General features: G+C 49.1%; 1 protein-coding gene across 4 annotated transcripts in view; it reads left to right on the top strand.

The window, feature by feature from the left end:
• Msi (RNA-binding protein musashi) overlaps nucleotides 1–23,237 on the top strand; it is a 182,859-nt gene that overhangs the window by 45,443 nt on the left and 114,179 nt on the right. For 3 of the 4 annotated variants that reach the window (XR_013082325.1, XR_013082324.1, XM_076788437.1), the window contains exon 2: nucleotides 280–345. The gene's annotated coding sequence lies outside the window, so the exon portion shown is untranslated. Of the gene's footprint in view, nucleotides 1–279; nucleotides 346–8,631; nucleotides 9,022–23,237 lie in introns of those variants that run through there. The other variant, XR_013082326.1, reaches the window with a different exon arrangement.

Raw genomic sequence — 23,237 nt, 5'->3', positions numbered from 1 at the left:
CGCGGAAAGGTGAATTTCAGAAAATTTATAACGTACGCCTTTCTTCCAGACGCTCGAAACATGCTAAACATTTTAATAAATAGCACGCACCGCATTTCATTTGAAAAACGTTAATTCTTGCTTATCGATTTCCGGGGGGAGCTCAGCTATTTTTCTGGAAAAACGTCCGAGCACATTTTCGTTCGCGCAGAGGTTATTTTCGTGGATATCGCTGGGCACACCCAGTACATCGCCGATGATCCGCGTTTCCAGCATTCACCGATTAACTTTTTGTTCCAGATAAGCCGGGAGCGTTCCACACGATTACCTTGGCTGGATTCCTCGCCGTCGATGTAAACTGCGCCGGTGAGTCCTTTTCCGGAGCGTTTCCGCGAGCTCTCCGTTCAGACGTGGAAAATTCGCGCGATCGGCTACGTGCTTCCCCGATTTTCGGGGCGAAACCGGGGAGGGAAATTCGCGAGAAATCCCTGGTGACTAGAGAGACAGAGAGAGAGAGAGAGTGAGAGAGAGCATCCGTCGTCGTTACTGGTTCCGTCGAAAATTAAATGAAAAGCGAAACGGAACGAGACGCGGGAACGTAAATGAACCGAGGAGAGGCGAAGCACAGCAATTTGCAGAGCGCGTGCAGGCCGCGCAACAACGGAAATAAACGTCTCGGAAAGAACACAGCGAAAGAGGATGCTGTAGACACGTCAACCGCCACCGGAGAGAAACGGTCGCTTTTCATAGCGAGACATCTTCCGTCCCTCGCAGTTTTCGGTCCTTCCCAGCTCTCGTGTGTGTACGCGCAGCTCTCTATACCTTGCAACTACTCTCTCTCTCTCTCTCTCTCTCTCTCTCTCTCTCTCTCTCTCTCTCTCTCTCTCTCTATACGTAGCAACAGCGTCAGGAACATCGGCAACAGCCAGGTCGTAAAGGGTCGCGAATCGAGTGCACCTGTTGCGACGCGTTGCGGCCGTCCTACACATCTTCCAGGCAACAATGCGGGACACACCGTTCCCCGAAACCTTAGCCCGAAGAATAAGCTTCGTGCAGTACATGCTCATCAAGCCGTCCCCGAAAATTTCGCCGACCGAAATTCAACTCGATGAACCGGCCGATCGATACTCCAAAAGCGGACGCGGGAACCGGAAACACGCTCCCGCTTCGCAACCAACGCGATTCCACGCTCGAACTTGAAAATAACATGTTCTCCCATCGATCCTGGCTATTCTAATTTCGGCCGAGAAATTACAGTTCGAAACTTCGGCTGTTCCGCGCGTTGAATAGGATTCCTCTGACACGTCTGATCATGATCTAATAATCCCATTTTCCGTAAATGCTACGACGACGAAACTATCAATCTTGCAACTGAATGCTGTTTGCGTCTGTCTGTTTAACATTTTCCCTGCCAGAATCTCTTCTGTTGCTACTTTTTAAAATGTTCTTGGAAAAGTTCTCCGAATATCGTGCTATACGTTAGAATTGTGAATAACAATATGCACAAAATCAGCTAGCTAGTTGTGAACGTGTTAAAGGAGGCGTGGCCTCCTACAGTAGGCGTGGCCTCGAGGCTCTCGATAGCCTGGGAGCTATAGTAGTGCGCCACCTCATTCAGAGTATGTATCCTCTAAAACTCTAGTTCTGAAGGCCACACTGGTCTCCAAATCGAAAAATCCCACCGTACCGTAAACCACAGGCCGAACTTGCTGGGAGTAGGCGTGGTCTGCAAGAAGCAGGCGTGGCTTCGTGGCCCCCAATGCTCGGCCCACCGTCCGCGTGCGTAGCTCAGACTCTGTATTCGCTAATAATCTAGTGCTGACGATAGAATTACCACATGCACGCTTGTACCACTGATCCTGAGCCATCCTGTACATTTTGAAGGGCTCTGAGTGACTATGCTCAAACAAACGTCACGCTAAATGAATGTTCGAAAATTATAAGATTGTTCGTTGGCACGTCGATCTGTGTAAGTTCGCAACGGTTCGATACCGCGTCTGGACGCTTGGTGTTCGGTTTACAAGTGCGTCTAGTCATCGAACGAGCAGATAAAGCTTTTAGCACGGCGCGGGCGGAAGGGCCAGGCTCGGATCTCGTCGGGGAGGAGCGTTTTGTCGCGATCCAGCCCGGCGTTATTGGGTGGAAGCGCGATAAGCGGCGCACCCTACGCGCTCCGCCATCGCGAAAACGCGCCGCCGATAAAAACTTAATCGCGGTCGCAGTAAATCGTAAATCTAACGGGACGCGTCCACTGCCCGACGAGAACGGAAGACAAATATCGCTCCGGGGCTAATTGCTGCACCGAGTCTGTCCGGTAACACGGCTGTATCGATCCTGACATCGAGAAGGTTCTCGCTCGAAACGTCATTTCGAACGTGCCGTCTGAGAGCCCTTTCGCACGGAGACGCACCGTGAAAGTACTCTAACGAACGATCTCCCTTTGATTCGGGCTGGTTTGGGTAGAGATTGTCGCGCGATTTCAAGGTGAATTTGATCGAGGAGATTTTTCCCTCGCCGATTCTGCCTCGCAGCGAAATCCTCGGCAACCGGAAGCCGCCTCGGCTCGGCCTCGTCTAGGAGTCTGCCGCGGTCGTTGTCTGGCCATTAGCGGGCTGCCCGGCTTTTTCTCCGTTTTTCTCCTTTTTGTCGCCTCTGCCGGCCGTTTTTGCGCAGACACAGCCTGCTCGAAAGCTCATCGGGGTTCTTGCTCGTTTCTGCCGACATTTCGTGCGCCGTCCCGCGGTAACGATTTCTAACCGCTCTGCGGCGGCCAACCGGCGGAAACCGTCCTCGATCTATTCGGAATCGATCGCTTCCAAATCCCTTTTCTACTCAGCCTCACCTCCAGAGACCGAGCACGATCCCGCAAACGATCGAGACGGAACCACCGAGCGTTTCGGGCGTTGTTCACTTATATTGAAACACATCAACGTTCCCGGCTCGAAATGATTCAACACGTTCCACTCGACTGTCTCCACGAAGACGCCACTAAAAACGACTAGACTATGGAACAAAACAATTGCCGCATTCCTAGATGTCACTGCGTTTAATAAATATGCTAAACGTTCAAGTGTAGCGCAGGTAAACATGCTCGGTTGCATACGATGAAGATGAAAGTGGTCAGATGTGACGGAAACACTCTAGATTGGACGAAACGTTCTAATTTTGGAGTTATACGTGCCAGCTTCGAGCACAAAGGGTTAACGGAACTATTCGAAAGTGCAAAATGCGAAGTTCGTTGCCAAGTTTTGGACACTGTGTTCACGATTATGAACTGCTGAACTAAAATCTTAATCGTCTGTTGCGTAATTGTCTGCCAAAAGCTTGTTAACACTTCGGGGGCCGCAACTCCCAGAAATGGGAGGCAGAATTTTTGCCTTAATACAGTTGGTATAGTAAATTTTTTAAAGACGTGAAATCTGTGTGAAATGTGGTAGAGTACTCTCAATGTCATAACACTTAGATATTTATCTCGTTGAAGAAATTTTATAGAACTGCTGAAGTTGTTGGCATGCAAAGTGTTAACGACCATTTCTGTGGTGGGAGGAGGGCCAATCAGCGATTGGAGGCGTAGCCCCAACTCCGTGACGTAATTTTTCTAATTTTCCTTATCCTGGCAAGGGGTTAATAAACCTCAGGGCCAAGTATGTTAAAATAAGTGTCACAAAACAGGCAATGCACCACTCAATCGTGAAGACCCATACCTAGACGAAGTTCTGTTCATTAATTAACGAAATTTTTCGCGTGTAGCAAACGGAAAGTCTCGGGCGAACGGTTAACAAACTACAAACGAGACTTGTTGTTTCTCGGTCGATTGACGGGTGGACCGAAGTGTTGATGTTGATAGACAGACAAATGAGTTCGGTGGGAGTCCGAGACGCGCGCTCTCTGCTGGTGTTCGAGTTGGGCGAGCTGCCTGGCACCGAAATAAATCAATAGTAATAAATAGTAAGGCACGGTATCGTAGCACTAAATCAATTGGTACGCAACGCTCGGTCGTCCATGCGTTCAGTAATAATTTAGCCAGAGCCAAGAGCAATTTGCGGTTCGCGACACGGTGTTACAGAGCGTACGCTTTCGTCACGCTTTTGCCACGCTTTCGTTCGAAAGCCCGCGACGTGTCTGTAGCATTCTCGCGTCGTCACCGGCGGTCCAGAAATTCCGAAAAGAAGGAGGGATTGCGTCACGGCGAAAGGTTCGCGCGGGTTTTCGAGGTTCGGGTCATGAAGTTTACCAGATCCTGGAGGAAGCGAAGCGGGTTTTCCTCGCGACGAGGTTCCACCGGAAACGGTGAGGGCGCGCGTTGCATGAGGGCCAAAGCGATAAAGCACGGAAATTCCTCGGCGCGTCGTCGAGACGACTGTGCGCCGGGCTTCTTCCTTTATTAAAAGCCTGTTCACGGCTTTATCGCGGGGGATCGCGGGCCTCGCAGAGCCACGCTCTGCCAACGGCAGCGAACACTATTATTAGCGTCCACGTGTTGACAATGCGACGCGAGAAACGGGCTCTCCCTCTCTCTCTCTCTCTCTCTCGTCGGCGTCGTCTAGGTGGTCGTGCTCGAAACGGCGCGGGCCTATGCTTGTCTAGCGGGGACACGCGCTTTTCCCATTTCAGAAGCAACGCGGACATGCCGGCAATTAGGATGCTTCTGCTTTCTATCAAGGTCTGGCAGCTTTTTGCTCTTAGAGCAGACTGGATCGCTCCTACCTGCTGGGTGTAGGGCAAATTTTTCATTTCACTTCTCGTTCTCTTGCCTCCCCCAGGACTCCATCTTGAAGGCAAAATTCTCAATTCTGCAACAGAAAGCCCTTTATCTAGCTCCCTCCGATTAGAGGAGGCGTGGCTCCCCTGGAGTAGGCGTTGCCAGCTTGATGTAGACGTGGCTTCGAGGCTCCCATTGTTTCCCATCGTTCCCAAATTTGATTCAGACTCTGTACCCTCCAGAAAATCTAGCTGAAAATGCTACAAAATGATTTTAACATGGAACCTCTTTTGCTTTGAACAAAGATTGCTCTTTGCTCCCTGTGCACTCCGGTTTGGCTCCAAGGGCCAACTCGGTGTCGTTTCGCGAATTGACAGGGCGTGCCGCGACAACAGACAAAACCCTTTCGCGAGCCAGCGGATTAATCGGCGGTTGGCGCGCTCGATAAACAAGAGAAGCGCGATGTAGAACAGCACTCTAAGCTCCCGTAGGCGGCGGAGGGCGGGGAAATTTAAGGTAACGCCGCCTACCCGGCTTGGAAAATTTAAGACGGCCGCGTTGGCGTCTCTCGCTAACCATCCTCGTGTCGGTGGGTATTTATGGAAAGGATGCGACGTCGCGTAAATCGGACCATACCGTGAGCCGATACGCGAGAGCAACGCGCCAGCTGCGATCCGGCTCTGACTTTGGGGCTAAGAAACTACACAGCTCAATCAGACACCTCTACTCGCTATACACTGAAAAGTGTACAAGACTGCGGATCTTTATGGGAAATAACAATTGTATAAATTGTACAAAACAGGAGCCAAACAGAAATTTCATTCTCCGTTTAACGATTTTAATCAGCCCAAACTAAAACATCGACATTTAAAAATTTTCTTAGTCTGCATTAAATGGCACTTTCTGATGTGCAAACATCACGATGGTCAAACACATAGTAAACAAAGAATACTATAGTAATGCGCCACCTACAAGTCTCGCCAACCTCAAGGCCCCAATCACCAAAAATTATATAGCACACCACCTTACCATTTTTCGGCGGTTTCTTTCGTGTATAACGGGCGCAGGGCTCGTGCTCGATGAATAAATAAATAGGCTCGGCCGTTGAAAAATGCATCGACCGCGATCGGTAATCGTGACAAACGAGTTCGGGGCGGTCGTAGAATTTTCGCGGCGTCCGACGGAAACGCGGTCGGCCGTTAACCACGTTATCGATTAACTAATGCGCGTATCTCGCCGCTGCACGATGATTTATTAATCCGACACTCGCGGCCCGATAAACGGCTCCGTCGAAAGCCATTCCGCGTCACCCGGCCAACGGCGATCTCCATTGCCGATCCGTCGACGATCGGTTCCGTCTCGAAGATCCCGAAGGAGGCCCCTCGACCGTTCCGAAGCAATCGTTTCCTGCGTTTCGTGGAATCGATCCGGTGACGACGACGACTTTATAAAACGATCCGGTAACAATGGCGTCGTATTCACTCCCGGTATCGGCGCCCGATCCCGTCCACGGTGTATCGTTTAATCGCGACGTTTATTTCCTGCCAGGTTTCTATTAGAGAGCACGGCGACTTATCGATCCGTCATCGGATGTCGATAAACGGCGCGTTTCGCGCGCGGCCCCACGATAATATTTGGTATCGAGCGGGAGAGTCGCCATCGGAGGCCAAACGAAATCAGCAAATCGTCCGTTTGCACGGTTAATTGGAGCTGTCCACCAAGGTACGTCGCTTTAACTCGAATTTCCCGAGAGTCGCTACCTTTCCGCGAATTTTTATTCGTTTTTCAAAGTTAGCCCCCGATGGCCATTTTTGTGATGGAAAATGGAAGATTTGATTAGTCGTTCGAACGGGATTGGAAATACAGTGATTTCTCTATATATGTCGCCAAGATCTGGACGATAAACGTCGCGGAATTATACCTCGTGAGGGACCTCGGACGCCGAGGAGTGTAAACATAACACGGCTGGACGATACACGACGTCAAGACCCGTGTTATTGACATATATCGAGAATTCACTGTATGTATAAACTGCATTGCCGAATAAAATGTTACTTGCGTGTGCCATCAATTACGAGACTGACTGTAAATCTCGTCCGGTTATAATTGCAACACATGTTCCAACGGTACAGTTTATGTCCTACGGAAACAGCTTTGTTAATTTAGTGTTAACCACCTGCCGCTGGACGTACTGTTGTTGTAGCAAGCTCCAATTTCACAGGAACAGGCGAAATTAAATGTTAATTTCGAGCGAAGCTATCGACGGAGGTGGAAACACGTTAGTAGTCCGGTGCATCGTCCTCGAGGATGCACCCTCTCGTGCACAAGTGGTTCTCGCGACTCCTGTCGTGTCCGGCTGGAGCGATCAGTGTGCGACAGGGTGCACCGTCTGCGTAAATAGACGACGTCGAGGCGTCGCGACGCGGAGCAGGCGGCTGCTGCCACCGGTTGCCACTTTGCGGGCACACGCTACGCTCCCGGTCCTCGCACGCGTGCGCCTTCGTGCTCGCGTTCGATTCTCGTCGGAGGGTCGTGACGTATTGAGTCGAGTCATGATCGAGTCACAATCGAGTCGAGTCGAGTCGAGTCGAGTCGAGTCGTTGTCGTAGCCAGAGTTGCGTTATGGTAGTGATGGGATGGAGCACCTTGCAAGTAGATTCACTCCTTGATTGCATTCGGACCTTCTATGGGCATCTCTGAAAACAGAAATGGTACAGCCAGTCCAAACCAAGTAGATTGAATCCTTTTGTGAACACAATAGTGCCCCCATATCTGTACCTTCATTATGAGAACACTATAATACATCGGGAGTATAGTCTCTTGTGGAAGAGTAAAATTGCTTTCTCACGGAGTGGAGTAGTTGCCCTTTCATGGAGAAATCTAATGGTTAGACTGCGGATTTTTATGCAATTTATGAAGAAATTGGCTAGGTGAAATGTAAGACAGTAACAGATTTAAAACATCCAAGATTGTTATTAGGTTGTTTTCAACGTGAAAGACCTGTCAGGGGATGGAATGAATTTCTATTGAACTCCTGCTTCAATATTCTTCAATATACTTCAATATTCTTCATCCTGCTTCATTCCTGCTTCAATATTCTTCAATATACTCCTGCGAATATTGTTATTTTGCATAAAGATTCGCAGTCTGCTAATGGTATTCAAGCAGGTACCAATAAACAGCCGTCTTACATGAATTGCCTTCCCGCGGGGGAGAGTAGCTCATTCGTGGAGAAATAAAATGGCCTACTTCCAAAGAAACAGAAAACTACGACTCTCTTACAGGTGCCATCATTAGCATTGTCTTTTGAATCATCTGGTCGCTCAAAGAGCCAAGAACGACTTCTAGACGAGTGTCATGGTCTAGCAAGCCTCTGAGTAGTGACGGGTTCGAGTATCTCCCGAGTATACTCGAACACATCCAAGACTTTCATGAGTGCCTTACTGACACATCCCTTTCCCAAATTATTACTCCATTAGGAACTTAGCTATAATAACACCTTCAACAGTAATAGAAATAGAAACTAATCAACCACCTACAGGTCTTTGTTCTAGGCTATGTCACCACCTTGCATAAAATAACATCACAAGTATACTCTTTAACCCTCCTAACCCTCTAAGTCTCTCTGCTGTCTTTAACGTAGCTATACACTTGCTTTAATTTCTAGGAATTTCGAAATTGCGTGACAATTTTGATACTACGGTGACTCGGTCACCGCTGTCGAGAGGTCTCGAGCCTAACAAAATGAAACACAGTTGCCAAAATTGCCTCGGACTCGCACCATGCGTATCGAACTTGATCCCATCCCTACTTCCTAGACTACGAGAGAAGATCGGAGCTCCCTCGCCCCCTGCAGCCCCCGCCGCTCTCGCCGACAGAGCCGAGTGGGGGTAGAGCTCTCCTCCGCGGGCTACCCTCGAGGAGGATATCAAACTCAGTCGCGAAGCGTAGCTCGTCGCGCGTGTCCGTTCTTCGCGCTTGTCCTCGATCGTCGCGCACCAGTCCTCGTTGGTCGCGTGATACTCGCGCACGATTCCCCAACCACTTCGCGAACCTGCTCTCGTGCAATCCTCCGGGTTCTCGTGTGCACCTTGAGCCGCGAGTATCGCCGATTCTCCTCGGCGAATCACTGCTCTCCGCTGTTCGCGAACCCAGGCGGATCGATCTCTCTCGTGGCCAGTGACTTGTTGAACGCGACGATATCGCGACGATGAGGTGAACACGTCCGTGTCGCCGGCGAACGAAACACGCCTGGACCTCTGGGAACGCTCTGTGATACTCTTTCCCTACGGATTCGAATCGTTTCAACGCTTAAAAAGACTCTTCACCACAACGATGCGGTAAGTCGATGCGGAAATTCAATTCCCGTAAGCTTTTCGTGGAAAGCGAAATTGACGCCGAGACGTATGTCAGACGCCGCGCCGGCCAGTCTGCGTGCTCCCCGGATTGGATTCGGGCCGGGTTTTCTCTCTCGTGTCCTTCGCGATGGGGAAAGGATATCGAGGAGCATCGTCGGTGCACCGCTTTGCTGCCAGAATCAATAATTTCGACGGCAGTCGGAGCCGGAGGCGGCGGAACATTCGGCGCGAAATATTCGCGACGGGCGACGCGCGTCGACGCCGGCCGCCGCGTTGTTTCCGCCGATCAGAAACCGCGAATCGATTAGCACGCGTCTGCATCCCTCGTCGCGACCCAAATCCCAGCGAATTGCCCACTCGAGGGTAGAAATCGCGAATCCGAGGATCGATCGCCGCACGAGGCTCCAGCAAGGGCTCGGCCCTCACCGTGCACGCCGCTGGTCTCGCGAAAACGCACGCCGGAAATCGTTTTTGTCGCGCACCATTTTATTCGAACCTTTCTCTATCCTAACAGTGTTTTTTATCCCCCGGAATCACGAGTTACACACAATTCCATTGATGATTGACGTTTGGTGGATGTTGATGGCAATAGGACGTCTGTAAAGCGGATTGTTTGCCTGTCCACGTTTCTTGCAATTGGTGTAGAACAGTTTCAGTTTCAACAATAAGGCTTACCATGCGTTTAAAATTTTCGCTGACGGAAACGGTGACCATTCTCGCCCAGTAACGGCACACTTTACAAATACGCGTGATGCTTGATGTAAAAATATGCGTGTCTCCATTAATTGGTGGTCACCGATGGTCCAAGAACGTCTTTGAAGCAGTCCGTTTCAAACTCGGCTGCGACCTGTCAGTCTCGCTCTGTGAGCGCCGCTTGAACACGGAAATGTCGCCTGCCACAGTGACAGACGACGCTGCCAAAATCTTTGTTGTTCCCGCTGTTCGAAAGTCGTTTGCTCTGAGCGTGTGCTGTGAACGTGTACACTAGAATCTAAGAATGTACCCTTATCAATCGGGGCGCGCTGCAAATAGTTTCAGAAGAGTATCGAGACTGTGACGGTTCTAAATTGTTTCGAGATTGTGTGAACGTCCGATAGTTGGAACCCCGGTTTGAGACTGTTTGAGCTGATCTCGATTTTTTGAACTTCTTGCCGGAAAGCGGAACCGTTCGTGCGGCAGGATCGTCGAGGAACGCCGTGAAACAGCGATTCTCTTCTTAGAATTTCATCGCGATCGTTTAATATTCCACGCTATGCGCAGTATGTCGGAGTTGTGCGGCGTGGTCGTGCCACGGGTTGTTCTCCGCGCAATCTTATCGTCCACCCTCTGCGCGAAGTCGTTTCTCTCTCAAGTTTGTGGAACTTGGCCTCGCGAATAGTATGCCGCCACTCCGGGCCACGTCGCTCGCCCGCTTTCACGACCTAACCGCGACGACCTCAAACATTTTTCCCCACATTTCCGAGGTAATTGTCAAAATCGTGGTCCGCTCCGCTGCGCTCGCTGCCCTTCGCTCTCGCGACTAGCCGCGCCGAATCATAAACGTACAAATTAACGTGGACATAGGCGCGATCGTTGCAAATGATTTGGAGGACGTTGGTCGCTCGTTTGGAAATCGGCGATGTTTGACGGCGCTTGAATGTGACAGCTGATTGACGTTGAATGCTCCTAGCTATAACAGAGATTGTAACTGTCTGCAAGTAGATCGTGTCCTACGCGTCTGTAAGACTGTTGCTCTAATCGGCGTTTGTTGACAGTGGTATATTGGTAATTTGTTCTGGTGGGGGATTTGGTGGCTGTTTGAAATTTGGCTGTTACCTATCGAGTTAATAAATCGTGTCACTCTAAGAACGCTCGCACTCCTGTCGGTTGGCGGATGTTTGCAGTGGTCGTAGAAATCCCGATTTGTGCAGCCGACAGCTCGATAACAGCCGAAAATACTTATTCGACGCACAGATATTCAAGAACGCTGGTTTGCCGCCGTTTGAGCACGTTTGAGCGACCTTGGCTGCGTTTGTGTATGCTTGTGAGGTTTGTAAAAGTTTTCAGACGATCTACCAAGCCTCCAACTCCATAGCAACTGAAAATACTTTAGCATTCGATGCACAGATATTCAAGAACGCGTATTTGCCGCCGTTTGAGCACGTTTGAGCGACCTTGGCCGCGTTTGTTTATGCTTGTGAGGTTTGTAGAAATTCCCCGACGATCTACCAAGCCTCCAACTCCATAACAACCGAAAATACTTTAGCATTCGATGCACAGATATTCAAGAACGCGTATTTGCCGCCGTTTGAGCACGTTTGAGCAACCTTGGCCGCGTTTGTGTATGCTTGTAACGTTCGTAGAAGTTTCCTTATGATCTACCAAGCCTGCAACTCCATAGCAACTGAAAATACTTTAGCATTCGATGCACAGATATTCAAGAACGCGTATTTGCCGCCGTTTGAGCACGTTTGAGCGACCTTGGCCGCGTTTGTTTATGCTTGTGAGGTTTGTAGAAATTCCCCGACGATCTACCAAGCCTCCAACTCCATAACAACCGAAAATACTTTAGCATTCGATGCACAGATATTCAAGAACGCGTATTTGCTGCCGTTTGAGCACGTTTGAGCGACCTTGGCCGCGTTTGTGTATGCTTGTAACGTTCGTAGAAGTTTCCTTATGATCTACCAAGCCTGCAACTCCAGAAGAGCTGAGAATTCTATTCGACTCGGTGCAAGAAACGCGGGTTTGCCACCGTTTGACCACGTTTGAGCACGTTTGGGGGACCCTGACCGCCCACTGGCCATTGCCACCGTTGTCCACCGGCATCGAGACAGCTTCAATTATGTTTTTCCTGTCGCGTGACCTTCGCGAAACATTTCTGCCCCGGGTTTCACGGCACTCGAGGCTCGTCGTTGCGTGCCGCGAGATCCGCTTTCGTGCGTACCTGAAGTCGATCTCTCGCGCGGCACGCTCGTTCATCTTTTTTTCTTGCACCGTGAACAAGGCTGGCTCGCTTTGATCCCTCGCGATCGCGTGCCACGATCACCGGCAAATCTCTATGTAATCGTCGTTGTTCTTCGCGGCCGATGCTAATTCGCCGGACGCACGTTTTTTCACGACGAACTTTTCTCTCTCTCTCTCTCTCTCTCTCTCTCTCTCTCTCTCTCTTCCTTTCGCGCGCCTATTTCGAATCCTATCGGTGGTGATCCGCTAGCAGAACCAAGAGAACGGACTGGACCAGATGGCGGCTAAATCCGTACCGTTCGGCGACTTTGGCCGCCGCTCTCTTCCTTCGTGGGCTTTGCTTGAGGCCGGTGAGCGGAATTTTCGGACGCAGTCCGGTCTCGAGCTCGGAAACCTCGATTCCTACCCCGGTCGCGAATCCGCGTTATTGGAAACGGGACGAGCAGATTTTCCTGCACGTCTTCGATCGCTGCGAGCTTGTATCTGTGTTCCCAAGCGTGTCCCCCATTTCTAGACCACCCTGTGTTTTAATACAACACCATTTTATATGAATATTTATACGGCAGTGTTTATGCAAGAGTGTGCAGTCTTTATCAAAATTGTTCTCGTCAATTGCAAGACACTCGAAATTTCCTTCTTCCTTGAATAATTTCAACGAGTAGAATTTGAGCGCTCATGACATAATGAACAACGGTAATTCGAAACGGTAGGAAGATTAAAAGAATCCAATCGATATGTTACCTCCGACCAGCAAACACTATTAGACGACATTTCTAAGCAGCTGCTGTTTCTCGCAACGGACGCAAGAAATTTCAGTTTCGCATAAAGATCCATTACTGAGTTGGATGTACCGACATATTTAAATTCCGGTAACCAGTCCACTGTTACTCACTTGTCTCGCGAACGCAAAATCCGCGGTCTAACGATGAGAAAGCTATCCGTACCTCAAAATGACGACGTCGATAAAAACGCGGATATAATTGAATCGTTTTTATCCGGCAATGAAACTGTTTTACCTTACCGAGATTCTGTATACACGTGAAACGAAAAAGTCGGCTAATGGAGTTTTTAATTGAAACATTCCCAGCTTTGCGGGTTGTCCGCGATTAATCCCTGACAGATGTGAATCGGCTCCGAGCAACGATTTGTTGACAGATCGGCGTTCTTTAAAAACACGCTCGCGAGCGAATGAATAAATAAACACGATCGATCTTCTCCTCGCGACGTGTACGACGCGGACCCGTCGACGGTATTTTCGACGAGGCGGTCGCAACAGGTAACCGAAGTCTCATCGAATCGGGCTGCTATAGGCGTTATCGAAAGAAGAGTGACGTCCCAAAAATATCGACAGCGCGTTTAAGGGTTATATAAACCGAGCCAAGGAAAGATGGAACAACCATATCTTTCTCTCTCTCTCTCTCTCTCTCTCTCTCTCTCTCTCTCTCTCTCTTTCTAAAGTGGCGACGTTCAACGCGGGCCAGACGTGAAGTCTAAGTTCCAAGTTTAGCCAGATGACGCGGGTCCGTTTCAGCCTGCTATGTCCGTTTCTATAATACTAAACATAGCGTGGCGGGCGATGCTCGTTTTAGGAAAACCTCGGGACACGCAGTTCGATGCTGGCATTCTCGGGCCGCTGCGAAACCCGTCGCTTTTGTATTCCATTTGAAATCGCGAATGAAAAACACCGAGCAACCGCGTTCGCACCCACCGTGATTATTTATTATTCCGTCGGCGATCATGCGTGTTAACGGGGCGAGAAAACTACCCTCGAAGTTGGGGGAAAGTGTGCTTCAACCCTCCAGCATCGAGGGTTCTCACCTGGTCGAGGGAGACGCGTGTCAAATATTTTTCCAGAGACCCGACATGTGAATTTCATAAAAATCGAAGCTTCTAGTTGGTACGCGAGTCTTACCGAGACTCTTTAGATTAGTATAACCTTGACTTTTCAGATCGGCACGGATAATCTCCAAGTGGGAGGAGTCCATGAAAATTGAAGAATTTTAACAAGAAAAGTTTGGTTCCAGTTGACCTCGACGCAGCAGTGAAAGAACAACAGAGAGTTTTACTTCCGCTACGATCGGCCTCGAGTATCGATTAGGGAACGGCGGAAATGTTCGGCAAAGGGAGCGAGGACGATCTCCCGAAATCGGCTGGAGCGTGTCGGTGATTTTCCGTGGGGCGACACGCCCGCGGGATCCCTTCGCGCAACACTATTAGCGAGCGTAACGGGAACGGTTTTCGCACGCACGCGAAATCTGTCGGCGTTTATGGCAGCACTCGGCCATTAATCAACCGGAGAATCCTGGCATGAGAATCCCGCCAAGAACAACGCGACCGTTAAGTTTCATGTTCCGCCACCTTCGCGGCAGGACAATAAAACCGTCGGATTGGCGCGGTAAGCTCGTTCGCGGTTGATTGAATCATTGCGGGGCATCTGGCTGTTTAGGATGACGCCGGAAATAAACGACGACCACGAGCAACCGCTCGACTAAATTCCCGTAGCTGCCTCGGCGGGAAACGCCGCGCGGCTGGAGAGAAAGAGAGCAGGAGAGCGAGTTCATTTCGCTTCGGCTCGATCGAGCTTGTCGCGGTTTGCCGTGCCGTGGCAACGAAAGAGAGGCTCCTCGGGACCTAGGTCACGGAATACGTTTGACGTTGAGCGATCTGACGGACGGGAATAGCGCGAGTGGTTCTTGTTCGATTCCCGCTCGAACCCGTCGCTGGTTCGTTTAATCCTGACGGTAAATTAAGACGTCCGCGGAGGACGCATTTGAATTTCAAAGTAGCCGGAAAATCAGACGGTGGCAAACGTGGACTGTCCTGTAGAGCACTGGCCTGGCTCCGACGAAATCGAGAGCAACGAGGACACGCCTACTCGGGGCAACGTGCACGCAGAAATTGAGATTGGAGTCTTCAGCGTTAAGTTTTCCAGGGAGCAGAGTAATTCCAGACCAGGCGGACCATAGATTGTACTATGGGGCAGTACCGTGACTCTATCAAAATCGAGAGCAACGTGGCCACGCCTACAAGAGGCTAGGTAACACACCAAGCAAATTTAGAATCTCCAGAGCTAGATTTTTAAGGGACTCCTAGGTCAGACACGACATAGATTGATGTGTGGAGCACGGTTCTGGCTCCATTAAAATCGAGAGCAGCGAAGCCACGCCCACGCAATGCAAGGTAGACGGAATGAGGAAAATTGAGGGCTACAATATTGAATGTTTGAGAGACCCAGAATCCCTAGGTCGAACATGAACATACATAGCTTCATGGGGCACTGCATGCACCAGTTCCATTAAAATCGAGAACAACATTGCCACGCCTACAAGAGGTTAGGTAGACACACCAAGCAAATTTGGAATCTCCAGAGCTAGATTTTTAAGGGAATATATGACTCCTACGTCAGACACGACATAGATTGATGTGTGGAGCACGATTCTGGCTCCATTAAAATCGAGAGCAGCGAAGCCACGCCCACGCAATGCAAGGTAGACGGAATGAGGAAAATTGAGGGCTACAAAATGGAATGTGTTAGGGACCCAGAATCCCTAGGTCGGACATGATCATACATAGCTTCATGGGGCACTGCATGCACCAGTTCCATTAAAATCGAGAACAACATGGCCACGCCTACAAGAGGTTAGGTAGACACACCAAGCAAATTTAGAATCTCCAGAGTTAGATTTTTAAGGGAATATATGACTCCTAGGTCAGACACGACATAGATTGATGTGTGGAGCACGGTTCTGGCTCCATTAAAATCGAGAACAGCGAAGCCACGCCCACGCAATGCAAGGTAGACGGAATGAGGAAAATTGAGGGCTACAAAATGGAATGTGTTAGGGACCCAGAATCCCTAGGTCGGACATGATCATACATAGCTTCATGGGGTACTGCACCAGTTCCATTCGAGAGCAACGGAGCCACGCCTACTCCCTCCAAAGGAGCGATATGATACCATCTTCAGCCGTAAGATAGAGTGTCCTTGCGTTCTCTGGCGTCATCGGCGTGGCCCCGGGGGCGAACCAAGGTCACAAAAATGTTATTTGCGCGGTTGCTCGTCTGGTGGCCGAGTGGAGTCTAGGACAGAGCGCGGCAGGGAGCAGCCGGTCGATGGAGATCGCGAACCCCGATGTAGGGAGCGGACAAAAGGAACAGGAGCTGGCTGTGTCGTCGCGGGCTGCGGTCGAAGGGGGCGGCGGCAGAGCGCCGCGAGAAGCCTCGGGACCGAAACCCGTGCGCAAGAAACTTCTACCCCCGACTGCGACGATTCGGGAGGGGGGCGGGGGCTGCAGAGAAAGAGCGGGAAAGAGCGAAACTCTTCGGCTGCGTAGCTTTCTCATTATCGCGATTGTTCCGCGATGGATACCGGTCGACAATGAGCGACACAGTTTTTCGTCGTCGAAGAAAGAACGCGCGCACCGCGTCTCTCGCTCTTTCTCTTTTTCTCTCCTCCTCTCTCTCTCTCTCTCTCTCTCTCTCTTTCTCCCTCTCTCTTCTGTTCATGTTCCCCGCCCCGTGTTCCCCCTCCACTCTTCTCTCTCTCTCGCCGTTCCCTCTTTTCAGACCCGTTTCGAGTTGCTACATTTTCCATTGTGCCGGAACGTAGCTAAAGCAGCGCCACAAAAGCGTCAATAGTAGGTCATCGGCTGCTCGGTACACGCGCTTATTTACTTCCTCCTCGCGTCTCCTCCTCCTCCCCTCTCTCTTTCTCTTTCACCTCTGGTTCCTCTCCTCACGCTGGTTGGTCGTTCTCTGTCTTTGAATTTCGGCTGGAAAATAGCCGCGGGCACCGATCGAAACGAAACCGCGACGCAACGGAGGAACGCCGAGAACCAGCAATTGGAGACCCGAGAACAAAATGGGGGAATTGGAAATTCCGAAAATCCTATTCTTGCACTGGACAATCGGCAATATTTCAACATATGTAAAATTTCAATTCGTTCTATTTTAACAAGAAATCTTCGATTAACCTTCACCGTGCTTTTCTGTTACTGTCGCTTTGTGGATGACATAATTCTTTGTCTATCCTTGAAAATCGATTCTGCCCATATCACAGTAGAACCGAACTTCGTTGGTATTCATGCAATCTAGAAGAGTGAAAGAGTCAATAGAAACAGTTTTGGTTTCGTTGATTAAATTCTTCCGGTTTTGTGGAAGCTTTTGCAACGTGTGAGATCGTTGCCGAGAATTGTTCGGCAGTCGTGTTCAAAGCGGGGAGATTAATAGCCTAGGCTTTCGAATTTGCTCGGCGAGCCAAGGAACACCGAAGGATCGAATTTGCCGGCAAGCCTGCGTAATCAGATTTTCAGGAAGCGTGGCGCGGACGTCCGCCTCGATCTTCCGTGTAAACTCGGTCGATCGTTCGCAACAGCGGCAGCAACAACGGCCCCGAATATTTGCATCTCCCTGACGGACCAGTTCCCGGGCACGGCCGATTCGCAATTACAACTGTGCTGTCACTTGTCGCCCGTTCAACTACGCGCGGCTTCGCCGACGAAATGAGAACGAGCGGGTCGGAACCGCTTTGAGCACCGGTGCAAACGCCGGCGCACGCCTCGTACTTTTATTCTCGGGGACTAAATTATGTTTCTTCCCTGTGTCCTGGAGGCGCGTGTGTGCACGCGAATCGGGCAGGCGTGCTGGAATCCGGACGAGAATTCTCCTCCTCTGATATAAAAGTTAATCCAACGCGGGGAAAGGGGCCGTGAACATGCTGTCGTCGCGAAAGCAGGGGAGGGAGTTGAATGGTGAGCGCCGTTGCTTTAAATTGCGTCTAGTCAGTTTTGTTGTAAGTTCTTAAAATCCGCCATCTAGCAATAATATTTATTATAATTACTGCTACATGTAACCCATTGTCTATAATCCATGAACCAACGAGTCAGCTCCAGCACAGCAATCTAACAATTTCGTTAGGGATTTAAGTTTCCTTGTGATACAGTGCAATTATTGAAAATCCTATTAATAGGCTTCCGGTGGATAAAGTGTTAAAATTTGAACCCTGGAACTGATAAAACGACGTAGACCGCTGCGTCTGATCTGTGCGGTCCCATTCTACTGTGGCAGCGCTTCCTAGTCCCGCCGCAAGATGGCTACCAACTTTCTCGTTGCAGAACAGTATTGCTTTAGAAATTGAAGAAGGTTCGATATCGTCAGAGTTAAGGGCTATGGTCATTAATGATCCTGTATGTTGCGCTCGTATAATCAGACTGTATGTCGTACCATAATCAGAGCCGCCAGACTACATTATAACCCGACACCGCTCTACAGAGTGCCCACAAATACTTCACCAAACATTCTCAACTACGATCCACTCAGTCGATACGCTACACGAATTCTGTAAGGTCCTCCCCAACCGTGACTGTAATGAAGATGACGGTACGCAAAAGAAACCGTTCGATGAAAAGAAAAGCGGGTAGACAAGAGGCAAGGGGAACGCAACGATGCTATCGATTAACACGAGGACAACGGGCCGAAAAGGCGGCCAGAATACGCGGCCGCAGATTAAAACCATAGAAGAGGAAAAAAAGAGGAGCTCCGCGAAGAAAAAGAGCCCGGTGGATGCAAGGTGCACGCGAGGAAAATTATGTCGCGGAAATGTCGAGAATCTCGTGGCCCCTCATCGTCTCTCTCTCTCTCTCTCTCTCTCTCTCTCTCTCTCTCTCTCTCTCTCTCTCTCTCTCCGTCTCCCTCGGTCTCTGTTCCCGTCGGTGAACCTGAAAAACAGTCTCGTCGGGAAAGAGAGCTGGAGAGGACTCGCCGAGACACAACGACGCCGGCGGACGAGGAGACAAGATGAAAGGGATGAAACGGTCTCGTGACGCAATCACCGGCGTAACTCGTTCGACCAAAAACTTCCTTCGCAACGGAAGTCTCGTACTCGCTTCTTCCTTTTTCCCCCCGTTCCTTTCCTGTCCGCCGATGTATAATATTTAACGAGAGCCAGACGCTTTAAACCGTTTCGGTCTTCAATATTTCAACTTACAACTCACGACAACGCTTTCAACAAACTACCCATGATTTTACTCAAATTTCGCCGTCACCATATTGTTCCTTGCAAAAGTCCAAGTAATTTGTATCGTTCCCCTCTATGCTCACTAGTTTTTGAACGATTGAACTTAACAGTAAACTCGCCAAGAATTAACCCTTTGCACTCCAAGCTATTTCAACTCCAAAACGAAACATTTCTTCCGACCTAGAATATTGCCCTTCTATATATTTTTTTCATTTTATACATACGAAAATGGTGCAACTTACTCGTACAATACCGAAATGTTTGGTAATTTATTGAATACAAACAAATTTAATAATGTAAAAAATATTTTGAATAATGATACAGCAATACAGGCACCATTCGAGTGCTAAGGGTTAAAAGCTTCTGGTTGCCCTATAAAAATGGAAACACTAAATTTATTAAGCACAGAAGTGTATTCCATTATTTTCCTAAATTAATTTCGATTATTTCAATAATTGTTTTCGCGCCCCTTAACACTAAACCTATCACGGTCGGTCAAATTGACCTTTTCAAACTTCTGCGTACAATTTCGCACATACAACATTATCGCATCGCTATTTATCTTTACGACTTTCCTTAAAGTATGTATACAATGTATTTTTCAGTATTTATTTTGTTTTCCAAGAAATATATGTATACTGTTTTTCCGCTGATAAACACAAATACGTCCGAAATATTTTTGGCTAAACTGTGAATGTGCAAAGTTTCATGAAAATCGGTGATTGACACTTTGGCGGTGTTTCCCTGTTAGTCCGGCGCAAAGACTTTGTAAAAACTCCGATACTTTATACAATTTTAAAATATTGGTATCTGGGTTGTAAAATACGGACTACTGGAACCCTCTCGGTGCTACACGTAACACGGCGAGTTACCGGGGAAAAATGGCAAAAAATACCGCGCGAAAAGTTCCGGAAACGCCGCGTAGAAAATCGAATTTTCGTTTGCCGGATGCTACGGACGACGTAAAACGCGGACACACGATCCGCCGCGCCGTGCGCCGCCGCTCGGCTGCCAGTAGTATAGGACGGTATCGAGCCAGCCCATCGCCATAGTTTTCCAGGAATACGATAACATTGGAACTCGATGTAACGAGATCGTGATTAGAGCATTCCCTGCGCGCCAAATCGAATCAAACTATTTCGTGGCATTATTCGACGAATGCGATCGAACCTGGCGAAATGATTCACTGAAAAGTAATCGCACGGTGAGGGATCCGATGATGAAAATCGCGTTCAAAGAATGCTGCAATTTGTCATTTTGAAGAGGCTCAAACATCCGCTGCCGGGCTCTAAAATTTTGATTTCATAAAATCGATAGAAGTTAATATTTACTTCATTACGAAATTTTCAGGTTTCTGCAATTTTTTAAACATCGATTTTGCAGTAAAAAATTCACAGTCGTGGGTGCTTTTAGGGAGAATGTTCACGAATTTTTTCGTAATTTTTCGTTGAGTTGTACAGAGAAGCACTAGGGCATAATTCATTAAAGCCGTGTTCAGACTGTAACTACCCTCATGGTAGGGGTACCGACTTGGAGCTTGTCACATACAGAGTTACCTTTGGAGGTCTAATCGAATGCTGAAAGACTATACCCTTTCATAGAATCGATGGAAGTTAATACAGAACGTTAACTCAGATGTTACATAGTACTCAGTCCCATTTTGCCCGCAACCTCATTACAACATTTTTAGGGTTCTGCAATTTTTAAAAAATTGATATTGCAGTAAAAAATTCACAAAGAATTCTCAGTCGTGTGTGCTATTCGATAGAACGTTCATGAATTTTTTCGTAATTTTTCGCACTATAACTACCCTTATGGTAGGGGTACCGACTTGGAACTTGCCACATAGAGTTACCTCTGGAGGTCTAATGGAATGCTGAAAGGCTCTTTCGTAAAATCGATGGGAACGAACGTGCAGAACGTTTACGCAGATGTTGCATAGTAGTCAGACCCATTTTTATCAGAATTTGCTGATTTCGTCGTGAGTTCTGGGCAGGCCGTGTACCGTCAAGAGACCGGAAGCCATTGTCTCGCGAAGTCCCGTCTAAATCGAAGTCGGACAACCAGTGATCGCCTAGATGCGAGTCGACGGGTCTCTTGTGGGCGTCTGCGAGACAACGGCGAGATGATTTTCCCGAGGTTGGTGCGCTCCGCCGGTCTCTTACAGCTCGCACATCTATGCGAAGTTGCAGGGAATGGCAGACGGCGCGTGCAGAGCGCGCGACCTCTTTGTCGGCGAAGAATGAAAAAGTCTGCGGCGTATTGCTCCGCTGAGCGGTCCGCGGCCACACAGAGGCTACATTAAAAGATTTTCATCGGGGATTTCTCCGGTGCCGTGCACGCTCTCGTTCCTCGTCGTCGCGTCGTCGAAACGGAAAGACGAGAGAAAAAGAGACGGAGAGAGACAGAGACACTGTCTCGAAACTCTCTGCCACAGCCAAAGTAATTACATTCAGGTTTTCGCGTGGAAGATCTCCTCGCGGTATGTTTCTCGCAGATCGCCGAATACGAGTTCTCGGTTTCGATAGTCGAGATTGTAGTCGCCCAGGCCGAAGAAGACCGTCCGAGCGGCGCAGCCGTGACATTAAATATTTGGCTGGGGTTCAAATTTCTGGATCTAATTGGCCAAGATCCGAGAGCGTCCGAAGCCTAAGACCTTGCGACATTCTCTTTCGCGCGTTATTCTTCGCGGAACGACGTACCCGATAAATTACAGCTCCGGGGGACATCGAGAGAGACAGAGAGAGAGAGAGAGAGAGAGAGAGTGAGTGCGCGGCCGTTCTCCGCGATCCTTGGACCGAACTTCGCTCGTTTCTCCGAAAGAAAACTTGGCTTTCAGGACTGGTATTGGCAAGTCGGGTACGCACTGCGGTGGACATGCCCCCAGATATCCTGGAACGAGAGAATCCTGCGCGGAGCTGCGTCCGGAACAGAAACATAAATCAATTCGGGAAAAACTTGTTGCGAACGCTGCTCCCCGCGCCATTCTTCAAACCGGCTAGACACGGAATTCGGAACTAGCGTCGGGCTAGTCTCGTTCCCTCCGGGGAATTAGTTCTCCGGGGGAAATTCGTTCCGATCTTTTTCCTCGGACAGGCGGAGCTGCGCGCGGAGCTACCCGTTTATTGCGCGAGAAGTCGTTCGAAAGCTCGCTGTTTAAATGCTCTCGCAAACAGATTCAGGCTTGAAATTAACGCGTTTCACACAAGTTTCACTCATTCCATGCACAGAAGCTGTCAGCGTTAATAAAACCGAATCCACCGACCATTAACACTAGGTTTACAGACCACTAAAAATGACTATTCTACATTATTTCATAGAAATAACAAGAATTTATCTATTAAAATTTGTAGCTATTCCTTTTTATAGTATATGCCCAAAGAAATAAATTTGTTGAATAATTTCTCATGGATGCATCTTCACAATCTCGGTAATCGTAAAAATATTAGAACCCGTCCCGTGAACCTAGTGTTAAAAGTGACTAGCACAATGGCGCCCGGTTACTATCAACTAGACGTCGAACGACCGAGACGAATCATCTCTCTGTCTCTCTCTCTCTCTCTCTCTCTCTCTCTCTCTCTCTGTTACAAAATTTATGTACTCTAACACTTCTCCCACTCCGTCGGTCCTCTGAAAAGAGGAAGAGCTCGTTGACATGATTCGCAGTCTCGACGTGTACGAAATTAAGTGGCACGCGAAAGCATTCCGCTGCCGCGCCGCTTGGATGTCGGGGTCAAGAGGTTAAAGCTCGCGCATCGCGGCTGCCTCTACGTCAGCCGCGTTGCGTCGAACCGCCATCAACAGCTCCTCTCTTCCGTTCTCCATTATTCTCCGGGCACGATACGCTTGAAAATTTTTATTCGACGCGCCGCTAGACGCCACTTTCCTCCACTCGTTACGTCGCGACAAAGCCGGGTACCATTAATGTCGGCCGTCTAATTATTCCCAGGACGTGTCCCGACGACGTTCGAGAACCCTGGGGATAGGCGCGATCGATCCGGGATCGACGTACTATCGGTCCTCTCGTGATCTCGCGCGATTAAACTGGAACATGTAATTATAGGCTTGTCCCAGGAGCTCTGCGACGTGCACTGGCGATGGCAAGTTACCTTGATTTTGATGCTTTCGGGACGTAGGCGCCGTCAATCCACCGTAGGCAACGAGCTTTTTAGCTTAGGAGTGGGCAAATTATTTTCGGGAAAAGCATAGAAGTCTACTCTGGAACGTGTAGACTGAG

The sequence above is a fragment of the Halictus rubicundus genome, chromosome 5 (assembly GCF_050948215.1).
Source record: "Halictus rubicundus isolate RS-2024b chromosome 5, iyHalRubi1_principal, whole genome shotgun sequence".
In the NCBI taxonomy this organism is placed as follows: domain Eukaryota; kingdom Metazoa; phylum Arthropoda; class Insecta; order Hymenoptera; family Halictidae; genus Halictus; species Halictus rubicundus.
The sequence above is the reverse complement of the archived record's forward strand: the minus strand, read 5'-3'. Positions and strand labels throughout refer to the sequence as shown.